The sequence below is a fragment of the Pleurodeles waltl genome, chromosome 9 (genome assembly GCF_031143425.1).
Source record: "Pleurodeles waltl isolate 20211129_DDA chromosome 9, aPleWal1.hap1.20221129, whole genome shotgun sequence".
NCBI classification, from domain to species: Eukaryota; Metazoa; Chordata; class Amphibia; order Caudata; family Salamandridae; genus Pleurodeles; species Pleurodeles waltl.
In genome coordinates, this window is record NC_090448.1 from 351,679,967 (window position 1) to 351,702,747 (window position 22,781).

A 22,781-nucleotide genomic window follows, 5' to 3' on the forward strand; every position below is an offset into this window, starting at 1 on the left:
TAGGAGCAGGGATCACTTGGGGAACCTGACTTAGTACTCATCATAAGCTCTTTGATTCTCTCCAACTGCAAAGGCTGGAAATTAGTAAGCATAGGAAAGTCATTGTTTACTGAACTATTTAAGTGCTCGTAGGGGCCTAATACCCCTAATAATTGAGCAAAGCTAGCTTGAATTTTGAGTGACTTTGTTTTCAAAAAAGTTGGCGACCTTATTGCAAAATTTTTGTGAGTTTTCCAGCTCTGGGGGGTAGAGGGAGCAGTGAGAGAGCGTGCCACTCTAAAAAGTTCTCTAGGGACATTTTTAGGTTCCTTAATTTTGCGTGAATAAAACTCGGTTTTAGCTTTATTTAACGCTTCTTTATAGGCACCAAGCACCGACTTAAGCTTTTCTTTTTCCTTCGGATTCGGGTCTAATTTCCTCCTCCGTTCCTGCTGGCGGTATTTTCTTTGAAGGCTTTTGAGATCTTTATTATACCAGGGACAGCTAGCTTTTTTCTTGACCAGAAAGTGGGGTGTCCTAAGAGGGGCCAGATGGTCAATAGCCATTTTGACACCAAAATGAAATCTGTCAGTAGCCAACAGAGGAAATTCTTTGCTGTTTCCCAGCCTAGGGTCAATGCCGGGCTGAGTTTCTGTTCCTTTATACTATTCCAGTGTCTAATAGGCTTTTGGGAGGTAGATGGATGAGAAGGGGACAGGAATTTTGTTAAACAAAAGGTGAGGAGGTGATGGTCTGTCCATTCAAGGGCCCACATTCTCCAGGAGGGCACAATTATCATGTCAGGCAAATATCCCATCTAATAAATGGCCCGCCTGGTGAGTGGCTGACATGACTTTAAGCTTCCATTCAAAATTTGCCATGAGGTTCAGGAACCCACTAATATGGGGGTCCTGAGTACTCTCAAGATGAATGTTAAAGTCTCCCAGCACAATGCACTTAGAGGTCATAGTAAGGGGCTCAATAATGACTGGCCAATGCTGAAGAAAGGTGTTTTTTGGTCCTGGAGGCCGATAAACCAACAGGCCCTCAAAAAGCACAATGTTTTTCTGACGAATCTTAAAGTAGATGCCCTCACAAATTTCTGCTATAACATTTATGGCTTCCCAATGAAAACAGTATATAGACATAAAAATGATAGCTAAACCACCTCCTCTGCCGCTAATTCTGTCAAGTCTGAGGAATGTATAGCCGGGTGGAGAGGCTGCTATGAAATCGGGGCCCAAATCTTCTTTGGCCCAGGTTTTGGTGATAAATAGGCAATCTACATTTTGGTGAACAATCATGTCTTCTATTTCGGTGTTATGTTTGAATAGGGAGCGCGCATTAATCAGGGCACAGGTCATGAATTTGGTACTGGCAACCTCCTTCCTACTCCAGCTTTCCAACAGTTCCTGTTAAGGAGTATAAGTAAGTTCAGTGCAAGGTATCAACCTGGGTGTCCAATTACAATAATCACAGCTACACCTGTTTAGCTTATCAGCAGCAGTCTGAACACATCCCTTGCACTGCAGTCTTTCAGCTGAAGTTTAAAGGGCATGAGAAGAATAGGAAAGACGGGCTAAAGTTTGCTTGAAAGGAGCAGAGCCTCCGGCCCCTGTCAGGCGCAGATGGGCGCATACTGGCTTGCCTAAGGCGCGCCTTTGGTGCTCCCGCTGCGCAGCTGCTGTGCTCCCGGTATAAGGACTGATGGCCCAATCATCACGTAAGCACAGGTCCGCAGCTAGCTTGCTGACCTGTTTTACCACCAGGATGGCCGCCACCAAAAACCAAGAGGGGAGGGCTCTAACAGGCCCGTTCCCCTACAGAAAATGGTCTCACCAGCGGTAATTGGCAAGTGCAGAGCGCCCGATAAAAAACTAAGATATTGCCCCCCGATATTAGCGAGCAGAGAACTCGCGTAAAAACAAGGTATAGAGAGCAGTAGACTGTATTAAAGAGAAGGGGTATACTCCGAGAAACAGAGCAAAAGATCAGATCAAACTAGATAAAAGCAAGAATAAGCTCCAATAGAAAATCAAACAGTTGAAAGCAAATAAAAGCAGATTTAAAATTCAGGCAAGTCAGGCACACACACAAAATGTTGCTGCTGCGTGGCTGCGTTGCCCCCGGTAAAGGTACTGGGGGCCCAATCATCATGTAATCACAGGCCTGCAGCTAGCCTGCTGACCTGTTTTATCCCCAAGATGGCCACCACCAAAAAACTAAGTGCTCTAACAGGCCCAATCCCCTACAGAAGATGGTCACCAATGTGTTCTACTGGTACTCCCAGCTGATGATATTTCCAGAGAACTGTTTCACAGCCATTCCTGACATGTGTAGTAGGTGAAGCATACATGTGTTCAACCTTTTTTACATACTCAGTGAATTGCTTATAGGGGATGAGACCAGCTTCGACATTTATCATGTAGGTACCTTGTGCGTAGATATGTTCCTCCATATTTCTGCACTCTTGTACTGACACTCTGTGACTAAAGACATGTTACACACATCACAAATCCTAAGCGTAGTAGATGTGTCACAATACACAAAGACATGCTGGTTGCTTGCGTGGTGTTTATTCACAAGTGTCATAGTGCAATATTTACAATGTCCAGGTCTTTGACCCCATTAGTGAAATCCATACAATAGTGACACAACACAAGTCCAGGGTTAAGGGTCATATCATGGGACATGCTTGGGTAAAGTGTCATTCGGTGCAGGGGAACATGAATTGCCAATTGAAAAGTGAGAGACAATTGCAGTCCATAGCAGAAAGTTCAACAGTGTGTCAGTGAACAGTGCATATCTCCAACTGTGCTAACACTGGCATGATGTCAAGCACAGGACAAAGGAAAACACTGCCCATGTGGCATGGGCTGGTGCTGCCGGGAACTCCTATGGGTGAAGATGATCTGTTCCACATCTTCATCCTCCGATGTGTGTGGTGTCTCCTCTGCCCTTGATGGTGGTAGTAGGGTGGTAGAGGGGGCCACACACACTTCAGTGGTTGGAGATGTGGACTCCCAATTCCCGCCAGCTGCCATCGGTGGAACAACAAATGGCATCACTGCAGCAAGGAGGAACTGCTGATTTTTTAGTATAGCAGAAACATTCCTGTGGTAGGCAGCCGTGTCTGCTCTGAGGGAGACCATTTCCTGGTGCATGGAGTCCATCTTGTTCTCAAGCACGGTGATGCCAGTTTGGAAGGGCAGTTGTTGTGGCCTCTCCGTGGACTCCATGCATTGGGGAGTGTGTGCCTCGGTTGGCTGCAGTCTGTTCAGTAGACATAATGATGCACGTGCGCAAACCCTGTAGGATCGCTGCCATAGTTTGCATCCCCACCCGCACCTTCTTGGCTAGCTCCTGCTGGACTCCTACTTCTGTCCTCTCAAAGCTGGTCCCTGGGTCATTAGAGTCCTCAGCTGTGTCAGTGCTGGCAGGTCGTACTATTGGGGTGTGTTAGAAATGGGGTCTTTGGTTGGCAGTCAGGTTACCCATGTCCAAGCAAGGACCCTCACCCTTGTCAGGGTGAAAGAAAATCACCCTCAGCTAACCTCTGCTTACCCCCTTGGTAGCTTGGCACGAGCAGTAGGCTTAACTTCAGAGTGCTAGGTGTAAAGTATTTGTACCAACACACACAGTAACTTAATGAAAACACTACAAAATGACACAACACAGGTTTAGAAAAATAGGAAATATTTATCTAAACAAAACAAGACCAAAATGACAAAAATCCATAATATACAAGTCAAGTTATCAATTAACAAGCAAAGAGAGTCTCCATTTAGTTTTAAACACACACTAACACTGTTAGCATAAAAATGTACCTTGGGTGCGTTCAAAATAACCCTGCATGGGCAAGTGTGAGTCAAAAAGGGCTTGCCATGCGTCGATTTTACTCACGAGCGAGACCTTGCGTTGTTTCTCCTTTCGTCGGGTCGGGCGAGTAGTTTCTTCTCTTCGCAGGAGAGCGATGCGTCGATCCGGTCAGCACTCTCAGGTCTGGGCAGGCCTTGCGTTGTTTTTACATGCCCAGCGGTATTTGCGTTGGAAATCCAGCCGCACGATGATCCGAAAACCATGCAGCGCAGGTTGCGATCTCCCTGCCTCCGTCAGCAATGCTGTGCGTTGTTTCTCCAGCTCTGTGCGTTGATTTTTCAGTTGCGTTACAGGCGAGTGTCCATTTTCAGCTGCGAAGCCGGCGGCGCTTCGATTTCTCAGCCGCAGATCTGAGTCGCATTGATCTTTTATCCGCATGGTGCTCTGTGCATGGATTTCCTCCTCTTAGACTGCAAGCTTCTCCTTTCAGGGTCCCCGGAACTGGATGCGCACCACAGGGCAGAGTAGGAGTCTCTCCCGAGACTCCAGGTGCTGGCAGAGAGAAGTCGTTGCTGTCCCTGAGACTTCAAACAACAGAAGGCAAGCTCTAAATCAAGCCCTTGGAGATCTTCACAAGATGGAAGGCACACAAAGTCCAGTCTTTGCCCTCTTACTCTGGCAGAAGTAGCAACTGCAGGATAGCTCCACAAAGCACAGTCATAGGCAGGGCAGCTCTTCTTCCTCAGCTCTTCTCCAGGCAGAGGTTCCTCTTGGTTTCCAGAAGTGTTCTAAAGTCTGTGGTTTTGGGTGCCCTTCTTATACCCAATTTCTCCTTTGAAGTAGGCCGACTTCAAAGCACAGTCTCTCTTGAATGTGAAATCCTGCCTTGCCCAGGTCAGGCCCCAAACACTCACCAGGGGGTCGGAGACTGCATTGTGTGAGGGCAGGCACTCCTCCCCTCCCTCCTAGCACAGATGGCTCATCAGGATATGCAGGCTACACCCCAGCTCCCTTTGTGTCACTGTCTAGTGTGAAGTGCAACCAGCCCAACTGTCAAAGTGACCCAGACAGGGAATCCACAAACAGGCAGAGTCACAGAAATGGTATAAGCAAGAAAATGCTCACTTTCTAAAAGTGGCATTTTCAAACACACAGTCTTAAAATCAACTTTACTAAAAATATGTTTTTTTAAATTGTGAGTCAGAGGCCCCAAACTCCACATGTCCACCCGCTCCCAAAGGGAATCTACACTTGAATCATATTTAAAGATAGCCCCCATGTTAATGTATGAGAGGGACAGGCCTTGCAACAGTGAAAAACGAATTTAGCAATATTTCACTGTCAGGACATATAAAACACATTACTATATGTCCTACCTTAACCATACACTGCACCCTGCCCTTGGGGCTACCTAGGGCCTATCTTAGGGGTGCCTTACATGTACGAAAAGGGAAGGTTAAGGCCTGGCAAGTGGGTATACTTGCCAAGTCGAATTTACAGTTACAAACTTCACACAAAGACACTGCAGTGGCAGGTCTGACACATGAATACAGGGCTACTTATGTGGGTGGCACAACCAGTGCTGCAGGCCCACTAGTAGTATTTAATTTACAGGCCCTGGGCACCTCTAGTGCACTGTACTAGGGACTTACTAATAAATCAAATATGGCAATCATGGATAAGCCAATCAACAATACCATTTTCACAGAGAGCATATGCACTTTAGCACTGGTTAGCAGTGGTAAAGTGCTCAGAGTTCAAAAGCCAACATAAACCGATCAGAAAAAATAGGAGACAGGAAGCAAAAAGATTGGGGATGACCCTGCATAAACTCAAAAGTCTAACATGACCCTGACCAGCCTAAAGCCAGGGGAGAACAATCAATACCTTGATGTACTTCCCTGATTGGGGCGATAGAACAAGGACCCAGGCCCACAACAGCAGGGACATGTTCCAGTTCTTTGCCTTCCTGACTCCAGTTGGATCCCTCTGTCCATACTCTCAGGGCCCACTAAGCTAACCCATGGGGATCCCTTCTCCACATCTGCAGATACCATCTGTGCAGCACCTAACTTTACTTTTCTCACAGATGTATCCCAATGGGCACATAGTACCACCAGGGGCAACACAGTGGTGTTGCCCACTCCACCCCCAGCGTGAGACTCTCGTCCCCCCCCCAGGGGCAACTCTGTCTACCGGGACAGCAAGCCACAGTGACCCCTGACAATGGTCAAGGATGAGAGCCCGACCTCAGGCCTCTCCAACCACTGTGACTGTGGAGAGTGAGGGGCGGTAGCCCCAGGTGCCTGGCACTCTTTGACCACTCTCCCTTCCACCAGGTCAGGGATGACAACCTGACCCTGGTCCTCCCCTCTGGGGCTCTGTACCCTCCCTCCAGGAGCGGCACCCCCAGAGTCAAAAAGTGTCAGGGAGCTTGTTGAAGTTGTACTGCAACTGATCCTCCAACCTGGGGTCTGTACCTTCAGGTTGGACCAGGGCCAGGTGCGAGGCTTTCCTCCCCTGCCCTTCCTTCTGGGGTCCTGCACCCCCCAACTAGGAGTGGCCCCCCCAGAATACAGAATTGTCAGGGTTCTTGTAGGAGCAGTCCTGCACAATTCTCCCATCAGTGCAGGGATGTTAACCTGCAACTGATCCTCCAACCTGGGGTCTGTATCTTCAGGTTGGACCAGGGTAAGGGGCGAGGCTTTCCTCCCCCTGCCCTTCCTTCTGGGGTCCTGCAACCCCCAACTAGGAGTGGCATTCCAGAAGACAACATGGGAGGGGCACTGTTAGCAGTAACCCCTTCCTCCAGGTCAGGGGGATACCCTGAACCTGGCCTTCCAATCCAGGGTCTGTACCCTTAGATTGCACTGGGGTCAGGGGTGAGTCTTTGCAACAGTGAAAAACAAATTTTGCAATATTTCACTGTCAGGACATATAAAACACATTGCTATGGGCCTCATTACGTCCCTGGCGGCCGGCGGTACACTGGCGGTAACACCGCCAAGAGGCTGGCGGTGTACCGGCAGTGTATTATGACCATGACGCATTAGCCACGGCTATACCGCCGGCCCCTCCACTTGACCGCCAGGCGGTCATAATCCCCAACCGCACGCCTGTCCATGGCGGTAAACAACGCCATGGAAAGGCTGGTGGTAAGGGGGAGTCGGGGTGCCCCTGCGGGCCGCTGCACTGCCCATGCACTTGGCATGAGCAGTGCAGGGACCCACAGGCACAGCCCCATTGCGCAATTCACTGACCCAATTTCGGGCAGTGAAATGCGTGATGGGTGCTGCTGCACCCGCTACACATCAACATTGCCATCAGCTCCATTATGAGCCGGCTGCAATGTTGATGTGACTTTTCCGCTGGGCCAGCGGACGGAAACGCTGTTTCCGTCCACTGGCCCAGCGGAAAAGTCATAATAGGGAGCCACATATATCGCCAGCACTGGCGGTATAGTGGCACCTGCGGCTTCAGCGGTCTTTTAGTAAGACCGCCGAAGTCGTAATGAGGGCCTATATGTCCTACCTTAACCATTCACTGCACCTTGCCCTTGGGGCTACCTAGGGCCTACTTTAGGGGTGCCTTACATGTAAGAAAAGTGAAAGTTTAGGCCTGACAAGTGGGTACACTTGCCAAGTCGAACTTACAATTAAAAACTGCACACACAGACACTGCAGTGGCAGGTCTGAGACATGAATACAGGGCTACTTAAGTGGGTGGCACAACCAGTGCTGCAGGCCCACTAGTAACATTTAATTTACAGGCCCTGGGCACCTCTATTGCACTGTACTAGGGACTTACTAATAAATCAAATATGGCAATCATGGATAAGCCAATCAACAATACCATTTACACAGACAGCATATGCACTTTAGCACTGGTTAGCAGTGGTAAAGTCCTCAAAGTTCAAAAGCCAACAGAAACTGGTCAGAAAAAATAGGAGGTAGGAGGCAAGAAGACTGGGGATGATCCTGCATAAACTCAAAAGTCTAACAGGGTGTTAGATGGGGCCTGTGGGATGGCTGCTACATTAATACTCCTCCTTGCAACAGTAGGTGGTGTCTGGAGGTTTACAAGGACTTCTTGGAGGGTCTCTTGGCTGATGGTTGTCAGCTGGTCATCCAGGTCATCGGGGTACTCCAGGACAGGCAGATCCGCAGGAGAGCCATCATCTTCTGCAATGTGATGGTGTAAAATCAGTCTATCTGTGTTGTGGCAGTTGATCTGTCACGTCATTGACTTGCCATTTGAGGCTTATTGTCATCTTAGTTCCAAAACACTGTTCCTGTACATCATGGCTGAAGTCTTTCAGCCCTATGCCCCACCTGCATATCACATGAAGGGAAGCCCATTTGGTGCAATTCCCTGCGTCATATCTTCTAGGTGTGATGTCTATCCTTTTTGTGGCTTGACACCATCTTGTTGTTGTCAACCATCCCTATGCATCCATTTGCATGGTAAGGCTTTGCAATGGGTATTGCTGTGCTCATGCCACAGCACCACACATTGCAATTTTCCCCTGTCCCAGTCTTACATGTTTCACATACACCCATGTGGTGCTGAGACCTTGCACCACCCCAGGGACAGCATTGCCAGGACACTATGCTCTTGTTACCATTGATGGCTCCTCATGTTGATGTTTGTGTATGTGTGCTACATAGTACTCATGGACCTAGCAGAGTTCAATTTCATCTTCTGTCTGTGCAGGTGTGTTTGCCTTCCTACCCACCTACGTTCTCCCCCTCAATGCAGCCCTCCTTGCACTATGATACATGAGTGCAGCATGGTGGCAGTGCAGCTAATTTGACACAGGCACAGGGTTAGAGCCAGGAATGGACAGCATGGATATGACATTTCTACTGTGTACATCATTATGTATGTGACAGTGCCTGATGGTAAATGAATCTATGGACATAGCCAGTTAACAGGAGTTGTACTTTGGTCAGGGCCTGAAGCTAGTTTGAGGTGATTCTGCATGTAGTCATACTGGTCCCTCATTTCAAATGCATCGGTCCTATGGGCACCTGACTGCCATTGTCTATTTGACCACCCCCAGCAGCACAGGTGGTAGTGGCAACTGTTGTCAATGTGGAATGCCCCATGGGCCAATGGCCTGGCACTGGCAGGTTTCCAGCAGCTTACACACTGGCAATGCCAGCTGTCCTGTGACACCAGACCAATATTACGTTCAGTGCTACCCTCCGGGTCTGTTTCAACATTTCCAACAGCCTTTGCATGGCAGTGAAGCCCCCGTGCAAAGGTTGTTGGTGATGCGGTGTGGTGTGGCCCTGGGTGCCCCTGTACAGCCCATGCACTTGGCGTGGACAGTGCAGGGGGCCCCATGCCCTTGCCCTTTGCCCTTTCCACTCCTGGTTTGCAGGGCTGGGTGCAGCGTGTCCTGTCACACCGAATGCACCCCAAAACTGGCACTGAGTCTATTTGATCCATCAAGAATGTTGGACAAAGTGCCCCACAGAGCTACCATGAGCAGACAGATTTCCAGCTGCCATCCCAACGTGTGACTCATACTGCCAACCGCAAAGGGTACAGTGCACTGGCAGTCTTACCAACACCGGACTTGCCCATGCACCATTCCCCGCCTGTCGATGTGGAATTATTTGCCATTAGGTTCACAATCATACCCCATGTGTTATATGTGTGTGTTTATTTCCCCATTCATATGTGTCCCACATGGTTGTGTCAGAGTAGTTGTGGGATCAGCCTGTGACTGTTGTGACCTACTATTTGCTATATGTGGTACATATTTTCAGTAGTGGCACATTTCAGTTTAGCATCAAGATGCGTGGTTCAAAACTAATGCAGTTTAGTTGGTCTGGGTAGTGGCATGTTACCAATGATGCAGGACCAGCCTACTATTCCCCGAGCGCCTTGTTAGTCCATTGTCCCCTGCACCCAAGGGCCACCCTGACTGCATGATGGAGTGGTGGCTGCCTCATGTGGATGTGTTGTCAATGTGCGGTGTGGTGTTGCTACCAGCACATGTCTGGGTACTGTTGGGACAGTTGCAATGACTTGTGTGCTGTGAGATGCAGCACACATGCGATTGGGCAATGAGGCAAGGGAGTTGCCAGGTGTTACTGCAAGGGACACCACCATGACGTTACCCTAGGAATGGTATTGACTGACTACCTAGTCTCAGAGGTCTTGGTCCTGTTGGTAGTTTTGATATGACTATATGCAAGGGATGTTGTGATGACACCACCAGTGGCACAGTGGTTTTACATGCCATCCATCCCATGTGCTGCATATGTACATGTAGGTATTTAGGCCTGGTGTTCAACAAATGTCCAGGTTGTGTATGTGTTATGGTGCATGGCACTACATGTGTAGCTTACGTCAGCATGGTGCAACTTGCTTGATGTGCATTGTGTCCCTCTGCACTTCTCTGATATGCATTGTGTGAGTCCTATGTGCCTTCCCTTCTTGCACTTGACATTTTAGCATCAATTTCCCCAGTGCAGCTTACCCTGCATTTGTGGTGTTTCCTGGTAGTCTGCACTATCCTGTCCTGCGATTCCTGTGACGATTTCCTACGGGATGACTGCTGCAACCATCTCCTCCATCTCGTCCAAGTCCTCTTGTGGTGCTGGACTCCCACCTCCAGTTTGCAGTGCTGCCTTCCTGTTCCTTGCCATTTTTTCCTTTGCCCTTCGCTTGCAGTCATGCCAACGTTTCTTGCACTCAGTTACAGTTCTCCTGACGTCTGCCACACTGTTAATCTTGTCCACTATCTGCTGCCAAATTGCCTCTCTCCTTCCAATTGGCAATTTTGAGGTGAGGAAGAGTTGATTTTGATGCTCCGTCACCTCTCTCACCAGTATTTTGTGCTCCTCTGCACTGACACAATACTTTATCTTCTCCCTCCCTTGGGTCTTGTCTGTGTGCTCCTGGCTGGTTGCTGGTTGATGGGGTCTCCCTGGGGTCTCTCCTGGCTTCCTGGGTCCATTTTGCCTCTTCTTTGCACAGGGTTTTCCGTTAGCGTCTGTATTTGATACTATTGCAGGCAAAAATGGTGCATTTCTGTTTTGCAACAGGTTTACATGTTGTAAAACGGATTAGAGTCATTTTTCCTCCGTTAACGTCATTTTGCCTTATGACAAGGCACAATGGTTAATGTTGGGAAAAATGACTCTAACCTATTTTTAGCGCCACCTAGTGTCATAGTACAAATATGACACCCGGGTGATGTTAAAAAAATGGTGCTAGTCAGTGCTAAAAAGTTTTTGGACACAAAACTCCATTAGCGCAGTTCTTCATCAAAAAGTATAAATCAGGGCCTTGGAGACTGATGAAAATGCACTGTCAACTCCTCACCACAAGACATCCCCAAATGGACTGTGCATAATAATAAGATCGGGTTAAAGCATGCTACTGTGATGAGGGAATCTCGACCAACTAATAATTATTCACACAGAAATTCCTCATCGGAGTTCTGCCCTGCTGGACTCATAATTGCGACCTATAACTGGAAAAAAATAGCTAAAATTCAGAAAACAATTTAAATCTGCAATTCTAATGTAGTTGTTAACAGACTATCTCAGTTTACAATTTTAGCAACAAGTGAACAAAGAGTTTCCATGATCTGGCCCCATCACCTTATATGCCCCATCCTATGCTGACACTACATCTGTATTTTCAGACCCATAAGCAAGCACTTAGTAGCACCTTCTCTCGTTTGTAGCACAATGTAAAGGAAAGATGTGCTCTCTATGCATGTATGATGGTACCCCTTCGAAGATGCTTATGGGCCACAGTTATCCAAGCAAATGTGTGATGATCCACCCTCCAAGATGCTTATGGCCCACAGTTATCGCTTTACAAATAAATAAATATCAATATATAAATAAATTAATCAGGAATACTTCATCAACTCAATTTCTCATACCTTTGCTTACTACAGTGAGGTATTGCATCTCCTCCCAAGCACCATATGAGTCCCTATCATTTAATTTGAATGCCCTGTCTCCACATTTTCCTTCCTGTTACCTGTGATGCTTTGTGTGAGGAAGACCCGCCACATTTCCTGTTGTATTTTATATACTTCCTGAGGACATCATGGTGAGCGCGATGTCTTCAATCTAAAGAATCAACTTTTTTACAGTGCCTGCAGCGTCCGCTCATCACGTCTAGGGTTGTATATACATAAATAGATGGTACAGCACACAAAGCGAAGTCTCTAATACATTTTCATCCACAGCACATCCATGAAAAATTGCAGGGTTGAAGTCATTTATTGATGTACGAAATCATATCTTCTGTATGAAACACAATGTAGAAATATCCACAGCAAACAGCGAACACGTGTTTCATCACCTGCGTGACTTTTTTACGGCTGTGAATTAGGCACAATTTACAAGAATTACGACATTGAATAATTAATGAGGATTTAAACAGGCATATATACAAAAGGTATCATGGTTACATACAATAATTGTGCTCCTGTAAACAAGAGAAGCAGTAAATATGTTGGTACTCACGGAACAGACCTGTACAACAAAAGTGCATCCAAATGAAAAAATCATTCAAAAGTATTATGATAGGAGGCCCACAGATTTGTGAGCCTTTTAAAAGAAAGTTACAGGAAGACACCGGGATGCCACCTCTAAGTGCTGAAAACAAAAGCTTTACACCGAAAAGAGGAGGAAGTGCGTGGCATGTAGGCCATGCTCAAGGAAAGAGGTGTTGTGCCTCAGTGCTGCGGAAAGAAGGACCATATAAGACTGGGGAAGATGAAAGTGAAAACATGGCATGCGATTCCGATCTACACAAGGTCCAGTCAAGAAATACCGTGGCAGGAGATAAACCCCGTCACATACAGTGACAAAGCTCCAAAATGTAAAAGTACTCCAGGCTCCTGAAGATACACAGCTCCTATCCTAATAGAGTGAACAGAGAAGTGGTGTAACATGAACATTAAAGACAGGTGTATAAACCGCTACATAAGAGGAAACATTTTTATACTAAATATTTTTTTTAAAGGTTACTGTCCAAGTAGATATAATACTGTATCAGGCAGTACTGAGTCAAAGGAAATAATAAGTGCAACTACCGGACTCTGGAAAGGAAAAACAAAAGATGGGTAAAATTGTCCTGTTTCAGCAAAAGGGTGAAACCCCAAAAAATCCCCTGAGCAGGTAAGCATTGTCCCACCTAGCATATATGTAATAGGTGACATAAGTAATTGCCTTGAGATAGTATATGTGTGTTAATTCCAGCACAGCTCTAGAAATGGTAAATAACAGAACGTTTGTGACCATGATAGGTCACATATCTATAGTGAAAATACATACAAATAGTGCTATCGAAATATAATGAAAAAAATAAGTATAAACCACATGCCTGAAACCGAGCAATTTTGTTTACCAAGCGAGCCCAGAGGGTAGGGTGCAGGTCCCTGTATTTGAGGGCAGCCCTGCATGAGCAGAAGTGCCCCTACAAATGCCAGCTCCATTACACTGGAGCTTATAAGTGCGGGAAAGCCATGTTACCTGTGTACGGGGCACAGGTCACTCACTACCTGTGCCCAGCTACATAATGGTAACTCCGAACATGGGCATGTTTTGTATAAAAAATGTCAGAATCATATTCCAATACTGTTGCCAGTATTGGTTGTATGGCTCCATGCACTCTAGGGGCTCCTTAGGAGACCCCCAGTATTGCTCCTACCCGTCTTCTGGGGTTTTGTCCAGTCAGCCCGCGCTGCTGCCAACCCCAGACAGGTTTCGGCCCTCCTACTGCTTGGCCAGCTCAGGCAGAGGACGGCAGAACAAAGTATTTCCTGTGGGAGAGGGAGGCAACACCCTCTCTCTTGGAAATAGGTGTTAGAAGGCTTGGGAGGGATAGCCTCCTCAAGCCACGGTTTGCAGCAGCTGAGGGACCCATGGACTCTGCTCGGGTGCAAAACTGGACAAAGGAGAATGACTACTCCCCTGTGCATCACCACCCCAGGGGTGGTGCCCAAAGCTCCTCCAGGTGGCCACTCGATTCTGCCTCCTTGAAACCAAGATGTGCAGAGGCCCCTCAAGACTTCCTTGAGGGTGGTTTCCCAGATGTGACATACAAGACTCCGCCGAGACTCCTCTGCATCATTTACTTCCAGTTCTGGCCACTGGAACAGCAACTGGACTCTTCATGAAATGACAAAACTGCAACTCCGAGGATGACCTCACTTTCCAACATTGTTTCTCCGGCTCTTTCCAGCAACTGCAACATTTCCTGGGCTGTTCATTCTCTGGGGTCACTGAGACTTCAGCCTTCCCCAAGAAGCAAGAAGGAATCTCCCTTGGAGTGAAGGAGTTACTCTCCTGCATCTGCAGACTCCTACAGCAATGACATCCGGCTGCGCGGATCTGCTCTCCTCTGGCAGACTCCAGCGATGTGGGACTCCAACGATGTGGGACTCCTTTCCAGGTGTACTGATTGGGCCTCACAGCAACTTACTGTGCCTGCTGCCAGTGGGTTACCTGGGGGGCTGTGACTGCTTCCTTTAGCTCTTCCAACTGCTGCGGGTCAGCCCAGACTCCCCTCCAAGGGTTGAGTCCCCTTAATTTTGCTGGTCCTCTTCAGCCTGGCAACTCTTTTTGTGCTCCTCTTGCATTTGCCAAGGCTTGTGGGTGGTTCTCCTACACCACTGGCCATCTGAGACCTGGCGACCAACGTGGGACACCATCTCCACTGCTCCAGGGACTCTTCTGCAGCTGCTGGGCTCCACAGCTGGTCTTCTTCTTCCCCTGTCGACCCGGTTCTTCATCCACAGATGGGTGAGTAGTAGCCCCAGCCCCCAATGGACTCTCCATCATGGACTGGACTCTATACCGTTCTTTTGAAGGTGCTCTTCTACCGGAATCCACCCTTGGTTTCTTCTAGTCTGGTCCTGTTCCTGCACAGTCCTTTTTCAAAGTTCTCTTGTTAGTACTTAGGAATATAAGGTACTTACCTCTGCTCTCCTGGTCGCTGGGGGTCACTTAGGTACTCAACCCCTGGGGTCCCTAGTTCTTCCAGCTCCCCCCTAATGACTCCATATCCTTTATCGGGGGACTTCACTTTGCATTCCACTTTCTTAGTATATGGTTTGGCCCTCACCTAGGGACTTCACTATCTTCTACAATTCTTGCCCATGCTACTTGCCTCCAGTTGAGGGGATTGCCTATAAGTATTCTAGTGTAGTGTTACTGTAATAAAGTACCCTTTGTTTTGTAACACTGTGTGGTTCTTTTGATGTGTGTTACGTTGCTGTGTGCTATAGTAGTATTGCATAAGCTTTGCATGTCTCCTAGATAAGTCTTGGCTACTCATCCACAGCTACCTCTAGAGAACCCTTGCTTCTTAGACACTGCCTACATACACTAATAGGGGTTGCCTGGACCTGGTATAATGTGCCAACACCATAGGTGTCCACCAAACACCAGGCCAGCTTCCCACATTGTAGAGGGTCCCTCAAATACAGTGGGCAGCTATCTTGTGGCTCCCCTTCTCTGACAAAGGCAGAGACAAACTCCTATCTGTCAGAGAGGAGGATGCAGATGATTATCAAGCACTGAAGAATGCACTCTTAGATGGGTTTGGGCTATCCACAGATCAATACAGGGTCAAGTTCAGGGAGACTAAAAAGGAGTCCTCCCAGGATTGGGTAGATTTTGTGGACTGCTCTCAAAGCTTTGAAAGGCTGGTTGCATGGAAGCAAGGTAAGTGACTATCAGTGCTTGTACAATTGAATCTTAAGACAGCACATTCTTAACAATTGCATTTCTGATCAGTTGCATCAGTACCTGGTGGACTCTGATCTGACCTCTCCCCAAGAATTGGGAAAGAAGGCAGACAAATAGGTCCATAACAGGTTGGGTAGGAAAGCTCCCACTGGGGGTGACCACAAGAAGAAGATTCAGGTAAGAATTCGGACATGGGTGGGGCCAAACACAAAGAAAAAGAGTCTTCATCAGGCCCACAAAACTCTTCTGTTGATGGGTCTAAGTCATTTTCTTCTGCCCACGAGAAACCTTGGTGCTACATATGTAGACAAAAAAGCCATAGGGGTGGTGACAGCACCTGTCCTAAAAAGAGCACAAAGTCTCCTACAACTACTACCATCACTTCTACCCCTAGTGCTCCTAGTTTTGTAACACTGTGTGGTTCTATTCATGTGTGTTAAGTTGCTATGTGCCTATAGTGGCATTGCATAAGCTTTGCCTGTCTCCTAGATAAGTCCTGGCTGCTCAGTCACAGCTACGTCTAGAGAGCCCTGGCTTCCTAGACACTGCCTACATACACTAATAGGGGTTGCATGGACTTGGTATAAGGTGCCAACACAATAGGTGTCTGCCACACACCAGGCCAGCTTCCTACAATATCCACTTGGTCTTCCTGCACAAAAACAATCATCCCTGCAACACAGGCACCATGGTGCATGGATGCCTACACTGGCACTAAACAGCAGTTTGTGTGCCAGTGTAGAGGAAAATACAGGATGCATCGTATTTCTGTAAACATGATGCATCCCTGCACTTTTAAAATGAAGCAGTGTGGCGCAGCAAGCTGGCTTGCAGCACCAGGGTGCGTCATTTCCTTGTAAATGAGGCCATGACAAGCACAGTATTCTATTTCACGTGCATTAGGCTGTTTCTTTTGTTTGGAAAGGCTACCCCTATTGTAAAGGTAGCTTGCGCTTTGGCTCCATAAGTTTTATTCACATAAGCTATCCACGCCAAATTTAATTCCTTTTTTCCAAACATCTGGGGCATTCGAAAGGTAGCCAGAGTTTTGGGATTTCCGGAAGGGGACTGAGAAAATAGGAAAAAAATTGCAACATTTTGACTTTTTTGAAAAAGTATGAAAAAGTGCTCCAGATAAAAGTGTCTGTTTTTTTCCCTAAAAATGGCATCCAGGAACGGTTTGCTGTACTGAAGTGACCATATTCCCAGCTTTCAGGAACATACTGAGCTGAATAAAAAAAATGCCTAATTTTATACCACAGTTTTGGCATTTTTCTAAGAGGTAGCTTTTTTCCCTATTTTTTTGTGCTCTCAACCTAGTTTGTGGTGGAAACATGCATGAACCCCATGGGTGATCCAGAAAAGCTATAAATGTATGTAAAGTAAACAAAATTCTACATTCAGCAAGCAGCCATATGTGTAGATTCTTCAAGGTCTTCCCAAGGAAACTAACAGTTGAAATAAGGAAATATTACTAATGAGTAGGACAACATTTTAATCTATAACTTTATGTCACAATGGCTGATTCACAAAAGCAATATACCATTACATGCATTAGACACTTTTGTTTTGGGGATATATAAAGTTTGTATGTCCTCCAAAAATCCAAACTACCCAGAGCAAACAACTGAGTTGCACCATACAAAGGCTTTCATTGAGTACCAAGCAGGGCCAATTCTTATAGCAAAATAGGCAGAATGAAAAATGGGTATTCAGGAAACCTATGGATTTCTGAAATGGGCACAAGATATAGAGCTTAGGAGCAGTGTTTATTTCTACATCTCCGAATTTTGTAGGTACCAGTAGTGACGTATGATATAGGGTATTTTTCAAAATATCATTTTTCGTATACACTGGCTTACATTTGAAAAACACAAATAAAGCGAAATCCAATTGGTAATAACAAATGTTCTACTAAATCTATGCTCCTACAAGTCTCCCAATAAAAATGGTACCTCACTTGTGTGGGTAGGCCTAGTGCCTGCGAAGGAAATATCCCAAAACGCAACATGGATGAAGCACATTTTTCCAAGGAAAACTGACCCTCTTTTTCCAATGTGGGTAGCTCTAGATTTTAAACCTTAACTCTACTGGCACCAAGGAAACCCTAGCCAACCTATACATTTTTTTAAACTAGACACCTAGGGGTATCCAGGGTCGGCTAACTTATGTAGTTTTCACCACTTTTTTTTCACCAAGAATCCCTTGCAAACTGCACACTTTGACAAAAAAAACAATTTCATCACATTTCCAAGATGGAAAGTTCTGGAATCTGCAGGGAGCCACAAACTTTCTTCCACCCGGCATTACCCCACACCTCTTGCTGAAAATGGTACCTCACTTGTGTGAGTAGACCTGGTGTCCGCAACATGAAATGGCCCAAAATGCAACATGGACGCAGCACATTTTATCAACGGAAACTGGCCCTCTTTTTCCGATGTGGGTAGCTCTAGATTTTGGACCTTAGCTCATACGGCACCTAGGGAAACCTAGCCAACCTGTACATTTTATTTAACTAGATACCTAGTAAAATCCAGGATGGCATGACTTGCATGGATGCCATTAGGTTTTTTTTTTACCCACAATGCACTGCAAACCTCCACTTTGCCTGAAATTATGCATTTTCCTTACATTTCTGTGATGGAAACCTCCAGAATAGCAGGAATCCACAGAATTTCTACCACCCAACATTGCCCCACCTGTGCCAATAAAAATGCTGTCCACTTCTGTGGCATGGCCTAGTGCTGCGACAGGAACAGATCAAACCAAGGACAATGGCAGCCTTTGCATGGAAACTCCTATTGACCACAGTTGATCTGTTCCTGTTGCTGGCACTAGTCCCAACCACACATGTAGGGCCGAATTTTTGTCTGTATAGATGGGACAATGCTGGGTGGTAGGAATTTTGTGGATTCCTGCAGATCCCAGAAGTTTTTCACACAGAAATGTAGGGGAAATGTGTGGCTTCAGGCACAGGTGTAGGTTTTCAGGGCATTGTGGGTAAGAAAATAGTGTGGGGTGTATATGAAGTACACCACCCTGGACTCTCCCTGATGTCTAGATTTCAGAAGTGTCTGTGTTTGGTAGGTTTTTACAGGCGTCAGCATACTCAAGCCCAAAATGTGAAGCCATTCACCATAGCATATGGGAAGATATTGGGAGTTCCTGGAGGGGGCAGAAAAATGTGCCCATTTTCGGGTGGGTGGGGGCACTACCAGGCCCAATCTGGGCAGCCCCCACATCTAGACTTTTCTGGGGAAAAAAAATCCTGGTGCCTAGTGGGCTTTGTGCCCCTCGAGGGGGGGGGGGGCAGATCATGGATATTTATACCCATCTTCACCCTGCAGGGGCAGAAAGACTGTGCCCATTTATTGTAATGAGGTGGGGGCATTGGCATGCCCATTTCAGTCAGCCCCAACCCATACACACTGACAAGAAAAGAACTCCCTGTGCCAAATGCACTTTCTGCCCCGCCGAGGCAAGATCGGGGACTTTTGCCCCCATCTCTCTCCCGGTGGGGCAGAAATACTCAATATGGCCCTCCCATCTGAATCGATGCTCAGGGGGCTGAAATAGACCCATCAGCACCGAGGCAGAGAAAGTGAAATGAGACAATCTCAGCACATTTTGCTTTTGTTTTTAGTGAAATTACATCGGCAGTCATGCGCACTGATCATCATTTCACTGAAAAGAAGGAAACAGCCTTGGGAGCTAGTGAAGCTCTCCCCCAGCTCCAGAGGGTGTTTCTTTGTGCAGGAAATCTCTCTGGTGCCCGCAGTGGAGGGTTTTCCCGTGATGTGTGCATGGACGGCCGGGAACTGTCTGACGTACGTGAGCACCATGGCGTCGGATGGCTCACATCCGTCTGACACATCGAACTAGTTGAAGCACTTGGTGCCATTGTCGTTTTGTTGCAGTTTGAAAACGTTGAAAATCCAAAATGAATTCTGCCCCATGTAGAAGAACCACCCACAAATTTACCTCATACACTTTCACAAAGGGCACAAGATGTATTTTCCTGGACCTTGTGTAAAGACTGCCCCATTTCAAACCATGAACCCCAGCAAATGCTCTCTGAAGTTCTGCATGTGCTCTACATGTGTGTGTATAGATACAATTTTATCGTGTTGCACAAATGTAACCCTTTCATCCTGATTTTGGTTAAATAATGTGTGTTGAAACAAACATACAGGAAAAAAAGTCATGACTCACTGTAGACTTTCCCTCTTGTTAGTCTCCAGCTGATCTTTAGCTGCATATTCAGCAATAGTAATAAATAGCATTTTACACTCTCCACATCTGCATATACAGTATTTATATTTATATGTATGTATGTACACCAATATATAACATACAGACACACACACACACACACACATATACATATATAACACAATGGATGTTGCAAGTGTGTAATTATAGTTCGGATCGTGTTTCCAAAGGAAATTGATTTTTTGGTTGTTTGACGAATTTTCATTAAACTTTCCAAACAAAAGGTTCATCCATCTCAGCTCCTTCCTGGAAAGCATTGGGATGATCCTTCAAGTGTGGCCCGTGAAAAAGAGGGGTTCCAAAACACTTTGGGGGTCATTCTGACCCCGGCCGGCGGCGGAAGCCGCTGGCCTGGCTGGAACCGCCAGAATACCGCTGCGCGGTCAAAAGACCGCCGCGGGTATTCTGGGTTTCCCGCTGGGCTGGCGGGCCACCGCCAGAAGGCTGCCCGCCAGCCCAGCGGGAAACACCCTTCCATGAGGATGCCGGCTCCGAATGGAGCCGGCGGAGTGGAAGGGGTGCGACGGGTGCAGTTGCATCCGTCGCGATTTTCATTGTCTGCATGGCAGACACTGAAAATCTTGGTGGGGCCCTGTTACGGGGGCCCCTGCAGTGCCAATGCCATTGGCATGGGCACTGCAGGGGCCCCCAGGGGCCCCACAACACCCCATACCGCCATCCTGTTCCTGGCGGCCAAAACCGCCAGGAACAGGATGACGGTATGGGGGTCGGAATCCCCATGGCGGCGCAGCAAGCTGCGCCGCCATGGAGGATTCCCCAGGGCAGTGGAAAACCGGCAGTACACCGCCGGTTTTCCGTTTCTGACTGCGGCTGTACCGTCGCGGTCAGAATGTCCAAGGGAGCACCGCCAGCCTGTTGGCGGTGCTCCCGCGGTCGTTGGCCCTGGCGGATTTTACCGCCAGGGTCAGAATGACCCCCTTTATCCCCATCCAGTTTTCCATAGGAACAATAAAGATGCTTGGCAACCATTTTAGAATGGACTCAAGCCCTCATTACGAGTCTGGTGGTCCTAGGGTGGCGGTCACACTGCTGCCAATGTAGCAGTCCGGCCTCCACATTATGACCGTGGAGTACGCGCCAAGGTCGGATCACCAGCATGCCACTTTTTCACCGGCCGACGGCAGTGCCAGCAGTCTTAATCCGCCATGAAGCTGGTGGAGACAGGGTGCTGGGGGCCCCATGGGGACCCCTGCAATGCCCATGCAGTTGGCATGGGCAGTGCATGGGCCTCCATGGACAGTCCATTGTGCTTTTCACTGACCCGACGAACTGCAACATTGTTGCCGGATTTATTACGAGCTGGCGTCAATTTTGTGGGCTGTTTCCAGTTGGCCTAGTGGGAAACTCGTAATAGGGGCTGTGGGAGGGTTGCAGCATAGGCGGTGACCCGACTGCAGTAATTTAGTGGGTGAGCCTTTACGCCCGCCAAACTCATAATCAGGGCCTCCACTCTTATGGCCTGAATTTTCTTTAAAAAACCATATGGTGGGCACAATAGGGATACTCTGACCCCCTTGCCTGGTGAGTGGGGGTTGCAGAGGGAGCCCCCGCTGGGTGTTGTAGAGGGCTGCAAGGAGCACAGGTGCCCCCAGCAAAGTTTTTTTTTAATGTCTCCGAGGTCATTAAATGCATAAGCAGGTCAGCTTACCTTTATTTTTAAAGCACTCCCAGGTGGAGTGGTATGTTCTTCAGCCGGACTCCGGGGACCTCTTGTGGCTGATTGTAAGACTGTATTTTGTGGCCTGAAGAGCATTAAAAAAGACTCATATAAACATTTGGAAGTGTTTGGAATAAAAATGCTTTATTTTAAATATTTTAGTGAAAATATTTGTTATGCATACCCATATGTGTATTTATAAGGATTACTTTGGAATACGGTTATTGATCAATTGTTGTGATGACTTTTTGATAAAGCTAAAAGGTCTGGTTTATATAGGTTGATGTGCTGACCCCTTGGCAAAGCCAGGGCCAGCTTAGTATATATGGTTTTCTGACTCCTTGACAAAGCCATTAGGTTTGCTTTATTTAAACTAACATCTCTTTACATTGTTACATAGTGTTAAACAAAACTCAGACATTCAATGAAAAAAACAAAGGTTAAAGTGATGTTATAGTTAGGTCTGGCAAAATTATCTTAGTTTACATTAAAACAAAAATTCACTGACAAAAATAAAGGTTAAAGATGATGTTATAATTTGATGAAAATATCAGTCAATAACATTTTAAACTCATGTAAAAGCTGGTGGAGACAGTGTTGGGGCCCTCAAGGACAGCCTGTTGCGCTTTTCACAGTCTGCTTAGCAGACAGTGAAAAGCGTGACGGGTGCTATTGCACCCGACGCACCGCAACATTGCCGCCGGCTTGATTATGAGCTGGCATCAATTTTGTGGGCTGTTTCCAGCTGGCCCAGTGGGAAACTCGTTATAGGGCTGTGGGAGGGCTGCCGCATAGGTGGTAACCTGACTGCGGGAGTTTGATGGGCGGGCTTTTACACCCACCAAACTCATAATCAGGGCCTCAGTTCCTATGTCCTGAAATAAAATAAAAAGAACATATGGTGGGCACAGTAGGGATACTCTGACCCCTTGCCTGGTGAGGAGGGGTTCCAGAGGGACCCCCTGCCGGAGCCTAAACACATGATCTTAAATGGTACTGTAGTCCCACAATAGTACCTTTTTCTATTAAAATCCCCTTAGTTGGGCCAGGACCTGTGGGTCTGGCAATATTATCTTACTTTACATAAAAACAAAACAAAAATTCACTGAAAAAAACAAAGGTTAAAGATTATGTTATAATTTGATGAAAATATCAGTCAATAACATTTTAAACTAAAAAAACACTGAAATTCACCAGTTATAGTAAACTGAAGTAACTATACAACAGACTCTTCCCTCCCCCATCCCCCCTTTACTCATCCCAAGCCTAAATCCTATTACCATAAACTCCCAATTTAC

At 46.9% G+C, this 22,781-nt stretch overlaps 1 long non-coding RNA gene across 3 annotated transcripts in view; it reads right to left on the bottom strand.

The window, feature by feature from the left end:
• LOC138259309 (uncharacterized) overlaps positions 1 to 22,781 on the bottom strand; it is a 1,077,686-nt gene that overhangs the window by 183,101 nt on the left and 871,804 nt on the right. For all 3 annotated transcript variants that reach the window (XR_011198704.1, XR_011198706.1, XR_011198705.1), the window contains exon 2: positions 21,475 to 21,568. This is a non-coding gene — a long non-coding RNA (uncharacterized lncRNA). The remainder of the gene's footprint in view (positions 1 to 21,474; positions 21,569 to 22,781) is intronic.